This window comes from Canis lupus, chromosome 10 (assembly GCF_048164855.1).
Source record: "Canis lupus baileyi chromosome 10, mCanLup2.hap1, whole genome shotgun sequence".
NCBI classification, from domain to species: domain Eukaryota; kingdom Metazoa; phylum Chordata; class Mammalia; order Carnivora; family Canidae; genus Canis; species Canis lupus.
In genome coordinates, this window is record NC_132847.1 from 59,583,013 (window position 1) to 59,597,222 (window position 14,210).

General features: G+C 37.7%; 1 protein-coding gene across 13 annotated transcripts in view; it reads left to right on the forward strand.

Annotated features, from left to right (window-relative positions):
- The window catches only part of PLPPR1 (phospholipid phosphatase related 1), a 540,361-nt gene that overhangs the window by 220,760 nt on the left and 305,391 nt on the right, over positions 1-14,210 (forward strand). For all 13 annotated transcript variants that reach the window (XM_072842133.1, XM_072842126.1, XM_072842135.1 and 10 more), the window contains 2 exons: positions 7,586-7,753; positions 9,436-9,560. The gene's annotated coding sequence lies outside the window, so the exon portion shown is untranslated. The remainder of the gene's footprint in view (positions 1-7,585; positions 7,754-9,435; positions 9,561-14,210) is intronic.

Here is a 14,210-nt window from a genome sequence, read left to right on the forward strand (position 1 = left end):
AAGTGTCACAATGCTCAGACATGTGTCAAAGCTTACAAGGTCTATAGGCCCAGATTTTAAAGTCTAGTGGTAAGGGCTGGCCCTAACCTCCCTTCCCCACATCCCCACTCCCATCAGTGTCACTTACCTCTACCAGCAATTCCCTGGCTCACTCTTTTTTTTTTTTTTTAATTTTGTTTATTTATTCATGAGAGACACAGAAGCAGAGGGAGAAGCAAGCTCCTTGAGGCAGCCCAATGTGGGACTCGATCTAGGGACTCTGGGACCATGCCCTGAGCCGAAGGCAGACGCTCAACCACTTAGCCATGCAAGTGTCCCCTGGCTCACTCTTAAGGGCAGGTTTCTTCTGAAACAGACAACACGTTGGAGTGCCTCAGCTGAGGCCAGCAGTGACCTCACCCTCAGCACTGTTTTGCTTGGGGCATGTTGATTTTCAAGTGTGAAGAGTCCAGTGGGCAGTTAGATTTAGAAACAAGGAGCTCAGTAAGCTTAAAAATCAATAGGGAAGACTTGAACCAAAGAAATAATCTCAAATAGAGAAGAAGCCTTCTGTATTAGTAGGCCTATTATAGCATTCTTCACAAAAGATGAAAAAAATTAGAGGCCACCCAAACATTAGTAATAAAGGATTAGTTAAGTACACTGAAAAAATAATCACTTGACAGGATATTATACAATTTCAATGGTTATATTTATGTATACTTTAGGTAATTCAGAAAATATCTAGATTGTAATGCTTAACAAAAAGCCAAATGAAAAACTCAATATACAATTCGATCTTGGTTATATAAAACAATTTTGTAAAAAAAAAAAATTTCAGATGAAACCACCAGCATGTTAACAGTAATTGTCCCTGGGTTGTGAGATTAAGGTGATTTCAATTTTCTGAATAATTTTCTATATTTCAGATCTCCAGTCATGGCCATATTTTGTAAGCGGAAAGGGTAGCTTTTGCTAGAAGACTGACTGGGGTTTTGTGAGGGGTTTTAAAACACTGCATTATCTTGGAGAGTTTACCATGGCCCAGGGTCAGCCCTCAGGCTGTCACCTTCCGTGTTATCAGAAGGTCACTTGCCTAGCCTGTAATCAGAGCAAATGAAGGTGGTTAGTCTTGAGAGATATTTTATCATGGCCAAGGGGAAACATAATAAATCATCTCTGCCCACAGCAGAAATCACCTCTCCAATGATGGGAAAACTTGCACCCCTCTGCCTGAACAGTGCTGAATGAAACAGTCAGCTTCTGGCTCTGCCTTTTCTTTTCCATGCATTATGCTGACGCTCCTCTTTGCATGTAATTAATTAGGTTTCTGCTTACCAAATAGTATCACAATCCAGTCTGCTTCCCTGAGTGTACTTCTAAGTCATATCTGTTTCTCTCACAGGCATTTCTGGTTCACTTCTGTCATTGACCAATCATACCCATTGTGTTCAAATTTTATTTCTAAAATCTTAAAAAAAAATACTTTAATATCATCCTAATGTACTGGTAATGACATATGCTTATTTTCACAATGGGACAATGACTTTTGAAAAGGTACAGAGACTGGTTTGTTTTATAAACACACGCATGAATGAATGTGCTTAGTTGTGTGGGTGTGTGTTTTTTAAGTAATCATGCTGGAGGCAATCCTCTGGCTATTGCCAAAAACATTCTTGATTTTGTCATTTTAGTTTGATCATCTGCCTTATTGTTCTAACTCAAAATGATTTTTGGCTGTTTCCAAATCACTAATCGATCCTCAGAGGGCATAGAAGCTATCTTTAAAAATCTACAACAGGCTCTGGAGTCGAGATCCATAGAGGAGATGCAGAGATTACTTACACTGGGTCATGACAGTTTTCATGGAACAAGTGGCTACTGGAAGAGTAAGACAACCAGGATACATGAGCCCCTGAACGTCAGCTAAAATATCAGTTGGTAACTTTTTTTTTTTTAAAGGTTTTTATTTATTCATAGAGACACAGAGAGAAAGGCACAGACACACACAGGCAGAGGGAGAAGCAAGCTCCATGCAGAGAGCCCAATGTGGGACTCGATCCTGGGTCTCCAGGATCACACCCTGGGCTGCAGGCGGCGCTAAACCACTGCGCCACTGGGGCTGCCCCAGTTGGTAACTTGGTAGCACATCTCATCATCACTCAAACCTTGACATAACCACAGCTGTAGGGGACACTTTAAGTCACTGACTCTTGGGTTGCCTTCTAGTGCACAGTGAATAAAACTGTTTTATGGCCTGTAAGAAGGTCTTCATCATCTTTAATTTCATAATTCCAAGAAACAGATAAGAGAAAGAAGGCCAGGAATTGATGGGTACCGTTTGATGGATACTTAACCATATTTCAGATAAGACATGATAAGATATATATTTATCAAATATATAATATTTAATTTTCATAGCAGTCATCATAAATATATTAATATCCTTATTTTACAGAAGATGAACCTAAGGTTATAGAGATACATAGTTTGCCATTTTTTTTTTTTTAGTAAATGATGCTAGAATTTGAATCCATTTTTCCACAGCTCAAGCTTGCTCTGTGACCACATAAAGTGGTATTCTCACAAGTTTCATTTTTTTTTAAAGATTTTATTTATTTATTCATGAGAGACAGTACAGAGAGAAAGAGAGAGAGAGAGAGAGGCAGAGACAGGCAGAGGGAGAAGCAGGCTCCATGCAGGAAGCCCGACATGGGACTCAATCTCGGTCCCCAGGATCAGGCCCTGGGCTGAAGGCGGCGCTAAACTGCTGTGGGTGGGCTGCCCACAGGTTTCATTCTTGACTTTTGGGGAAAGGCTTTTTATTTTCCCTTTTGGGAGTCTGGGAATTCATGCATCACACAAAGGAAATTTTATCAGCATAAAATTGGTCCTTTTGATTCTATAGGAGAGGAGAGTAGGCAGTGTAAAGGGTGTTTCAGGTCTGTAGTACCCGGGAGATAGTCCAGTGTTAATAGGGTGACCTTTGGACAGCCCCATGTCGGGCTCCCTGTGTAGAGCCTGCTTCTCCCTCTGCCTGTGTCTCTGCCTCTCTCTCTCTCTCTGTGTCCCTCATGAATAAATAAATAAAATCTTAAAAAATAAAATAGAGTGACCTTTATGAGATGCTTGGGGAAGCATTATACTTTTCTCAAATGCAGATGTCTACTTGACACTTAGAAAGAGTGCAAACAATAATAATAATAATAGCTTACATGTACTGAGGCTTTTCTCTGCAGTAGGTCATGAGCTTAGAACTGACAATAGTGGCTAAATGTGAGCTTTCAGCAAAAAATATGCCTTCCCAAGGGACAAATCATTAAATGTCTCTCTTGGGTAAACTAAGAGGAATATTTAATTATGGAAAATAGCACTATAAAGTAAATATTACATATATATTTTACATAAATATATTTATATATAATGGGAGACTGGGGGCATATGCATGTCTCAAGACAACATTAAGGAATCAGTAACAGCTTCTCCAGGAACATTTGACTGCCTTTCTTAGCTATTGTGTTCAGAAAAGTGGATGAGAGCTGTTAGAAAGAGTATAAGTTATACAGATTCTGTCCACTTGTAGCAATAACTATAAGGGATCTGGCAATAATAAGTGCAGATTGCATGAAAATCTAAATTATTATGATTAGAAATTGATGCAGAAATTTGGCTATGAATGCGAAAATTTCTTTTTTTGTGGGTTCTTTTCCTTTTGTGAACTAAAGATAGTGTTTCCCTAAAGCATCCTGGCTCACACCCATTCCTCTCATTGGTTTGCAGTGTGTAGCACTAATACATATATACATGTGTATGTGAACCATATAAACTAGAGGTGGCTCTTTCTCAGGTAAATAGTAATGGGTTTTCATGGTTTTGTCATTCTAAATTTAGCAGTGAAGGATTCTCTAATTTTAACAAGTGTGTTCACTCCCATAAAGGCTTCCTTGTGTTTTCTGGGGTGTAATTCTTCTACACAGTCAATGACATTTTCTTTTTTCTGTGGACCTGATGCTGCATTCTTTCCTCAGGCAAGCATCTTATTGATCGTCCTCAGGGTTTGTCCAAATTAGACCCAGAGAGTGTGAAATTGATGAATTCACAGTTCTTGTGTCTCACTGTGACTCCATTTGGTCCTCTTTAGAGTCTGGATTTAAGAGAACCTATGATTTAGTGTAAACCATACTAGTGAGAAAAAATTTACTATACACATTGTCAAGGGTCATGTTAGTTTTAATAAAAATAAAGAACAGTGGTTTTCCAAATTAGTTTTATAGTAACTTCGATGACATATTTTTATAATTCCATAGATTGTACAAAATGCTTTGTGCATACATTATATCATTTAACCATATGAGTTAGGTATTAATGTGCACATTTTGCTAGTGAAAAAATTTTAACTCAGGAAAGTTATAATTTATGTGTGATCACAGAACCATTAAGAGGCAGAGCCATTAAGTAGACCTGGATCATACGTCCCCAAATCCTGTGCTCTTTCCTGAAGATTACACCAGGTTTTCTGCAAAATGACTTTAAAGTCAAATAGACCTGCTGATTTTGTATGGAACATTTTGAATTAGGTAGTAATATAATAAATTAGTAATTGCAATTATGTATTGCCAAGGAAAGAAAAAAGTTACTTTGGTTAATATTCTGTAAGATTAACCATTGTTATGTATAGGTCCCTAAAGGAACATCTACCATCAGGCTTTGGGGAGAGAAAATAAGTAGCCTAGGCCTTCAAGAAGACAGCAAGGTTTTTAACCTCATAGACTGCTTATTAGAAATTTCTGGTTGGCTTCTGTGACTACAGCTGAATGGGTGGTTATAGAGCCAACAAAAAGAAGTTATTTTGACCCCCACCGCCCCCCCCATGTTTATATTTATTGAATGCCAACTATGTACCAGGTTTTGTGCTTGCTGCTGGAAATATAGTTATGAAGAGAACCATGTCCTCACATGGTGGAGAGTGGATACTCCAAGGTCTTTTCCTCTTCCTGTAAAGTCATTAATCTCATCATGGGGGTTCTATGTGCATGATCTCAACTAAAGCCTAATTACCTCCCAAAGGCCCCACCTCCTAATACCATCACACTGAGTGCCAAGACTCCAACATATGAATGGGGGGGGGGGGGATTTCTGTATATTGATAATGAGCAAAGAAGATTATCTGGACCATTTTTGTTTTAAAATTCAAGACACACATGCTTCTGGATACCAGCATGGGGAAATAGTTTGATAAAAGGGGTAGAGCTTTTTGAACAAAATATATTTATTAAGCACAACTGGGATAGGTTGCTTTGTGCAAGAGGCTACTCTTAGCTGTCTTGATCTATATGAATATTTTCCCATGTAACCAGCAGACTGCATTCTAATAATTTGAAAAAAAATCACTGGTTAGCCGTAAACATGCATGAAACTTAAAATTTAACAGATTTGAATCATTATATTTTTAAAGTGACTTTATATCTCATAGTTGGGTGAAAAAAATAGTTGTTCAAGGTAAATAGATAAATGAAATAGAATAGAGAACCCAGAAATAGACACACATAAATATAGCTGACTGATCTTTGACAAAGGAACAAAGGAAATACAATGGAGCAAAAATAGTCTTTTCAACAAATAATGCTATAACATCCACACATACAAAAATGAATCTAGACTCAGACCTTGTGTCCTTCACAGAAACTAACTCAAAATGGATCACAGAACTAAACTTAAAATGCAAAAGTATAAAATGCCTAGAAGATAGGAGAAAACCTAGATGACCTGGGGTTTGGAAATGACTTTTAGATACAACACCAAAGCTTGATCCATGAAAGAATGAATTGATAAATAAGCTAGACTTCATTAAAATTGAAAACTTCTGCTCTGTGAAAGATAATGTCAAGAGATGGACAAGACAAGCTACACTCTGGGAGAAAATATTTGCAAAAGATGCATTTGATAAAGAATTATTATCCAAAATATACAAAGAACTCTTCAAACTCCATAATAACATATGACTCTTAATAACTCCATAAAACAATCCTTCAAATGGGCCAAAGACCTTAACAGACACCTCACCAAAGAAGATATGCAGAAGGCAGTAAGCATATGAAAAGATGCTTCACATTATTTGTCATCAAGGTAATGCAAACTAAAACAAGATACTACTGCATACCCATAAAAATGGCCAAAATCTGGAACACTGACATTACTAAATGCTGGTGAAAATGTGGAGCAACAGATATTCTCACTGATTGCTGGTGAGAATGGAAGGTTGTATAGGCACTTTGGAAGAGTTTGGTGGTTTCTTAAAAAACTGAAACATACTCTGACCATACAATCTAGTAATCCTATTCCTTGGTATTTATCCAAAGGAGTTGAAAATGTATGCCCATACAAAAACCTGAACATGGATGTTTATAGAAACTTTATTCATGATTGCCAATACTTGGAAGCAACCAAGGTGCCCTTCACTAGGTGAATGGATTAACAAACTGTTACATCTAGACAATGGAATACTATCAGGTGCCCCCCACCCCCCAAAAAAAAGGAACTATCATGCCCTGGAAAGACATAGAGGAATCTTAAATACATATTACTAAGTAAAAGAGGTAAAGAAGTAAAAGTAAAGTAAAAGAAGCCAATCTAAAAAGGCTGTACAATGTATTATTCCAACTATATGACATGCTGGAAAAGGCAAAACTGTGGAGATGGTAAAAAAAAAAAAAAATCACTGCTTGCCAGGGATTGGGGGCTGGGGAGGGATAATATGTAGAGCACAGAGGATTTTTAGAGGATTCTATATGATACTGTAAGGATGGATCTGTGTCATCATAAATTTGTTTAAACCCATAGAATGTAAACAGCAAGAGTGAACCCTAAGGTAAACTATGGATGTGGGTGATTATGATGTGTCAATATTGGTTCATGAGTTGTAACAAGTAAACCATTCTGGTTGGGTATATTGATAATGGGGGAGGCTATGCAAATATGCAGGCAGGTGTATATGGGAAATCTCTGTATATTCCTCTTAATTTTGCTTTGAACCTAAAACTGCTCTAAAAAACAAAGTCTTAAAAAAAACTCATTACAGGCTTATTCCAACTCTCATCCCCATGTTCTGGTTTTCTGCTTCTCATCACTCTCAGTCACTATTTTTACTATGATGATAAAATTATTACTTTTTCTTAAAATATTCCATAAGATGTTACTCTATATTATAGCACAGCTAAAAATATATTCTTCAGATGTCTCATGGCTAGTACATACGATTTTCTTACATCAACTTTGCCGTGTAAAATGGTGAGAATGTCCTGAAATTTTCGCATGTGATTAGATATTTACCCCCATGGATTCTTCTAAAGTCATAGAACAATGTAGCACAGTCATTCTCAAATATGATCTGGTATCACACACAAATATACTGCTTTATGTGACACATTGTGTTCTCGAGGATTTGGTCAACAGTGCATTAGATCAATAATAACTGTGTTTATCATGTCAAGATACTATTTCAAGTATGTGAAGTATGTAAGTGACTTGCATATGCTAACCCATTTAGTTCTCAGGATGACCTTATAGGGAAGAGACTCTTACAGTTCTTTTCCTCTCTATTTTAAAGATGAATAAATGGAGGCACAGAGAAATTAAGTAAATGTTCCAGGATCAAACATCTGCCACAAGGAGTGCTCATAATGTTGAACTGAGGTAGTCTAGAACCTGCCTGAGTGGGGGCTTACTCTGCACAGTGACCTGCAGCCCGGGATTCAGTTGGTGACAGTCACTGGAGGTGGGTGGGCATCTGTGTTGTCATCCAGCTTTGTAGTGATGCTGATGTATGTATCTGAGTCAAATAAACTAGAGTTTGGATTCTGACTCCCATATTTACTGGCTGTATGAAGTTGGGCAAATTATTTAATCTTTCTGAATCTCAATTTCCTTTACAAATAAAAAGGAAGAGATACTTACTTTAGAGTTATTGGTGAATTAAATGAGTTATCATATGTGAAGCGCTAGTACGGAATACATTTTTAGTCAAGAGAAGGCATTGTTATTATTCTGGAGAGTTCACCAGACCTTTTTATGCATTCTTTGGCAGGGATAGGGCAGTTTTTATATCTATAGCTTTTTGTTTGGGGCCTACTTGCAAATTATGCTTTCTCAATAATTCAAGAAGAAATACATGTATAGTCCCTGTTTTGTTATGACTTCCAAGAAGCACTTTGACATATTTCAGAAGAGCTCTTGAAATAGTATTTCACAGAAATATATTGCTTAATGTGACACATTGTATAATAGAGGAAATGGCTCAATGCCAGTGAGTGTCCTGGCTCTCTCTTGGTCCCTTGATGAACAGGAAGCAGCCACTTAATCTATGGACAAGTCCTTGGGCATAAGAGATGAAAATCTGAACAAATCTGTGTTTATCATGTCAAGACCCCTTGTTTGGGCCTGCCACCTGTTAGGAAAGACTCCAGGGAGCACTGACTGATGGAAGGAGATAATATATTAGAATATGCCAGTGCCCTTTTGCTCTCCACACCATCTTTCCCAGTTCAGCTAAAGACATTCATTACTTTAAGAATGATTGGATTATTATAAAAGAGAAACTTAATTTTTATCTTCCAAATTTGGCAGCCCAATTCAGAGAAACACTTGTAAAAGACAAATCCTCTGATGTGCAGGATCCAGGCTGTTTCAGAGCAGCCCATTAAGTTAATCGATACACAATAGAAATTAAGAGGATGGACAACTAGTCAGAAGTCCCCAATCTGGGATTGAGGAAACCCAGACAATGACGAGAGAAAGGACCCAGGGGAGGAGACCAATGGGCTCTGTGCTTGCAGAGTCTTTGTTGTAGGAGAAGGTCTGATGGAATGCCCAGTCTCTGCTGAAATGAGCACCTTCCAAGGCCAGAACCAGGAAGTTGCAGGGTATTGGCCTAACTAGCAGGCTGTCCATCACAATTTGAGTGGTGGCTACTGCTGAGGCCTCAGCAGGAGGAATGCCATCTGTGCCTTGACACTTCACTTGGCCCATCTAAAGTAACTTGTGTGGCTAATTTTCTACTCTGACAGCACAAAAGACTCATAGTCCCTATGAACAAAAATGTAGGGTCTTGGATTTATCATTGGGAGTGTTGTGCAATGTAAGGCTATCCCAACATTTGGACCTAAGCCGCTGAACAGAAATAGCTTTATTTTTCCCCAGTTGGGAAAATAGCCAAACATACTGCAAGTTTTTGAATGTACAAATTATAACCATCATGCTATGTGAAGAGCAAACATAATGTACTTTGTAAGAATGAGTTATGTCTCTTTTTCACAGTAAAGTTAGTCATCTTGTTAGCTTATAAGTAAACAGTGGGAAAATTGTTGAATGGTAGAGACTGTTGAATAAGATGCAGCTGACTCTAAATTGGGAGGAAAAGCAAAGGTAATAAAGGGCACATTATTTGGTTTTCCACTGCAGGAATCATTTTGTGACAGATGCTGCTTACAAGGAGATCATCCTTCCTATTTAACTTGTGGGAGATCATTTAGAAGGTTTGCTGGACTTGGCTATATTAGTCCTTCAGCTCTCAAGTGCTTTCACAGGTATTGTTCCATTTATTCCTTTTTATATCCTCATGAAGAAGAAAGCAGATATTTGTAAATCCTACTTTAGAAAGACTAAAGAATATTTGTAAGACAAGGGAACTGAGGAACTAAATGACCTTGGCAAAAGCTATGTCCACAGATTCCTTTTGACACCAAAAGGGTGATATTAAAATCATTTGATAAATGCACATATGAAGAATTAGATTGTTCTGAAATGAATTGTTTCCAAGTTCTTTGGGAATGTTGCTGAATCTGAATTTCCCCAGGAAATCAAATATACTATTCCCATGCAATTTAGGGACCTTGGAAGGAGGGCAGCAGCTTGGATTTTATCATAAAATTATTAGTTACTCATTTTTCTTGAAGGGGACTTCAGTTGGAATTTGAAGGGTTCTTATACCCAAGTCAAAGCTATCATGGTAAATAATTTCTCCCAACACTTCCAAGCAATAGTCACTGCTTCAGTCCTTTCTGTCTGTAGAACTTTTTATCATCACCTTCCTTGGCATAGATACGTAGGATTTAAGTAACTTTATAGTTGTCTAATTTGCTGATACTGGATACTTGGAAGGGTCTTAGCACCAAAAGGCAATGAAAGCCAGGATCTATCTGGAGACCTTTATATGCTCTCTGTCATGTAATGAACGAAGAGGATAGGACACTGATCAGAACAAATATTTCTGATTTGGGAGTGAAGATTGCATTAGTAGACATCTTCCACCGGTAATAGCCTCAATGTTTGTCATAAGTTGTATTTACAGTGATATGGGTGGAGGTGAGTGGCAGACTAAAAAGGGTTTTAATGGATGACGTGGCTTTTGTGACACATATAATCCTAAATAAAAAAGGTATCCTTTGAGTCGCACACAATTCTATGAAATAAGTCGGGAAAGTATTATCTATTTTAAGGATGAAGACACTGTGGCTCAGAAAGGTAAAACCACTTGCCCAGTGTCATACATTCAACCATCCATATTTCTCCCTGTTGAAAAAAATATAACATGGGACTCATTGTGAGAATTCTCCAAGAGAAAGTTGAAGGTTTTGATAATACTTATCTGTAACTCCATTCACTGCATGGTTACAGGGGAAGCAATACTTGAGGGTTCCTTTCATTGCTGAGGTATTGGGAGTCTCCAGTGATATTTTGGATTATGAATTCAAGTGAGAAGGGATCTCAAACTCAAAGCCCAGTGTTGTAATCCAACAGTAACAGTAAATGGCCAGGGTAGGAGACATCAGCTGGTGTGTTTTAACATTGATGCAAACACTGGAACAGACTCAATGAATCAGCTGAGGTCCAAGAGAAATGAGGCACACTGACCTCTGCAATCTCTGAGAATTGGTAGAAAAGAGGACTTAGCAGGATTTCAGGTAGAATTAAGTAGAGGAAGTCCTCAGGTCCGAGGCCCATTTTTACATCCCTCACCTTGCCAGCCTGCCAAAATACCTCCTTTGCAGCCTCTCCTGAAATTATTTCAGCAGCATTTGTCTCCTGGATTTGGGAAAGGATCTAGACCTGGAGTTGCAAACAGGACTGTGGGCCAAATTTAGCCTCTGCCTACGATTGTAAATGCAGTTTTATTGGAATATAGCCGCTCCCATTTGTGGACATACTGTCTATGGCTGCTTTCGTACTAGGAAGGCAAAGGTGAGTATCCACAACAGACACCATATGGCACAAAAGTAAAAAAATATTTACTCTGGCTCTTTATGGAAAAATTTGCTGATCTTTGTCTTATACTATTAATGTCACAATGCTTTCATCTCAATGCTAGTTCTGATTACTTAGGAGCAGCTGCCTGAACTACTGTTTTGAAAACTCTAAAACTATGTTTTTGGCCAATGAGAAAGAGTGTTTAATTAGTAATATCTGCTGTAGACACAGAAGCTGGGATAGATGGCTCTTGTGCCAAGTATTTGCCATTCCCTAGTGTGGGCTTTCATTTCCCCACTCTACTGAGAGACCACTGTAAGCCAAGAAATTCCCTGATGCCTTGAGGGCTGTTCTTAATAAAAGGTGGAACAGGTGACTTCCAATGTATGAATCCAGCATTTTGCCAAATAAATAAACTAACTAATCATATATATGATTGAATGCCATAAACTTCACTCTGTGATTTATAAATGCTACCTAATTTGTTCTTACAGATTCTGAAGGGGAGATATTTGTCTTATTTTGTGGCTGAGGAAATGAACTTACAGAGAAATTTGGCTGTTTTTAAGTATTGAACACAAATATGATTCCAAAGCCAGTAATTTCCTCAGTCTGTTGGTTTAAGTTAAATTTGAGAGGAATCGCAATGTCATTATCAGCCTTTCTCACTACATAAAATTCAACAATTAGAAATTAAAACTGTTTAAGAGAAAAATATCTCTAGGGGGCTTAAACTATTGAGCATTCATACTTTAATGTGTAATAAATACCTTAATAAGACCACTTTATCTCATAAAAAAGAACTCTAGTTTTGAGCATTGTATAAATATAATGGGAAGTTGTTTAATGATTTATTTTTTGCTTGCTTATTTGTTTTAGCAAAGAGAGTTAGAAAAGTAATGGAACATCATGTTCTTAGGGGAACCAGTATATTTAGAGATCTAATGTTAGCAAAGATTATTTGAATCATACCTGGGTCTAATAGGTAGACACAAGATTAATTATGTTTGGCTAGTGTTTCATTCAATGTTGTTTTGATTGCAAATGGCAGAAACTTTTCAGTGATAATTTATGTTGAGGGGTATTTTGTTAAAAAAAATGTATGTTTTTCTCATGGAACTTAAGGGCAAAAAAGTATAGCTGTCTTCAAAAGGAACTTGATTTAACTGGAAATTCTCTCTCTCTCTCTCTCTCTCACACACACACACACACACACACACACACCCCACAATTGCCTGCTTCATTCTTCTGTTTCTCTGTGTTTCTGTTGGAAAAATTATATCCCCAGCTAAGCAGCATTACTTTCCAGACTTTATCGCAGATTTAGCTTGGGGAATTAGATAATAGGTCAGGAGCTCAATTTTCAAAACATGATCAAAGATGAGAAGCACCAGAAACTTACTTAAAGCAGTTTTAAATAGTCCTATATCCCTCTGAGGAGGAACAATTTCCATGGAACCTGAAGGGGGACTATTTTTTTTTTAAAAGCAACTCTGAAGCTTAACATTTTGAAAGTGAGTTCAGTGTCTTGGACTTGGTGAGGGAATGGATGAGAGTGGCAAGACCCATCCTTTCCACGTGTCTACCGTATCAAGTCTTATTGTTTCCTTCTTGAGATAAATGTAGAAGTTTCATGTATTACTCCCAGAAGAAATGAAGAATTTAGCTTCTTAGGCTTAGTTTCCTTTGCTAGATCAAAGCTTCTTCAGGACTCAGAAATTTACTTCCAGTTATTCTCTGCCTGCTTCACACAGTCCTGAGATTCAAAGCTAATGTGATAAAAGTCAAATAGCTATTATACCAGCCAGCAAGTCAAGCTCCTCATGAGTAGGGAGAGCTTGGTTCTTGTTTCATGGAGTCGAACAATGAACCTCGCGGACAAAGGAGAGTGAGGAAAAGGATAGAAGTTTATTAAGCAAAGATACAGAGAAAGCTCTCAGAAGTGAGAAGGGTCCTGACAGGGTTGCCACTGAGGGCTTTTTTGACTGGCCTTTTATAGAAAACCTGACTAGGGAGTCAGGTCTATAAATCTAGGATGGCCCTGAGATTTCTTGTGTGAATGACATATGACTGTTTGGAGTCTTGGTGATTACTTGATAGCTGTCAAAGGCAGAAACTCCCTAGTATTTTGGAGTCTGGGGGCCAGATTTAGTTCCTTATTTCTGTTTTTGTTGCCTTATTTCTATTACATCTCAGTGTCCTTGGGATTTATGGGAGCCCAGAGATTTGTGGGAGCCTGATTCTGGGCCTTTCCCTTATCTCAGGATGGATAATACAAAAAACAAAATAGAGGAAGACTGGCCAGTGACTTTTTCATTCAAACATTTCTACTTTTTTTCTTTTACGCTTTTTTGGGGAAGATGAACTAAGTTTTACTATTTTTTAAATATTTTTTAAAATTTCAGTGTAATTAACATACAATGTCATATTAGTTTCAGGTATACAATATAGTGCTTCAACAATTCTATATATTAGTGCTCCTGATAAATGTACTCTTAATCCCCATCACCTATTTCACCCATTCCCCCCACCTACCTCCCTTCTGGTAACCAACAGTTTGTTCTCTATAATTAAGAGTCTAGTTTTTAGTTTATCTCTTTTTTATTTATTCATTTCTTTTGTTTCTTAAGTTCCATACTCAAGTGCAATCATACGGTATGTGTCTTTCTCTGACTGACTTATTTTACTTGGCATTTATTTTACTTGGCATTGTGTCCTCTAGCTCTATCCATGTCATTGCAAACGGCAAGATTTCATTCTTTTTTATGGCTGTGTAATATGCCATTGTGTGTGTGTGTGTGTGTGTGTGTGTGTGTGTATACACACTACTCTTCTTTATCCATCCGTTTATTTATCATTAGACACTTGGGCTGCTTACATAATTTTAGGCTATTGTAATTAAGGTTGCAATAGACATAGGTGTGTATATATCCTTTTTTCAAAAAAGATTTGTTTTAGAGACTATGTGTGAGAGTGGGGGGAGGGGCTTA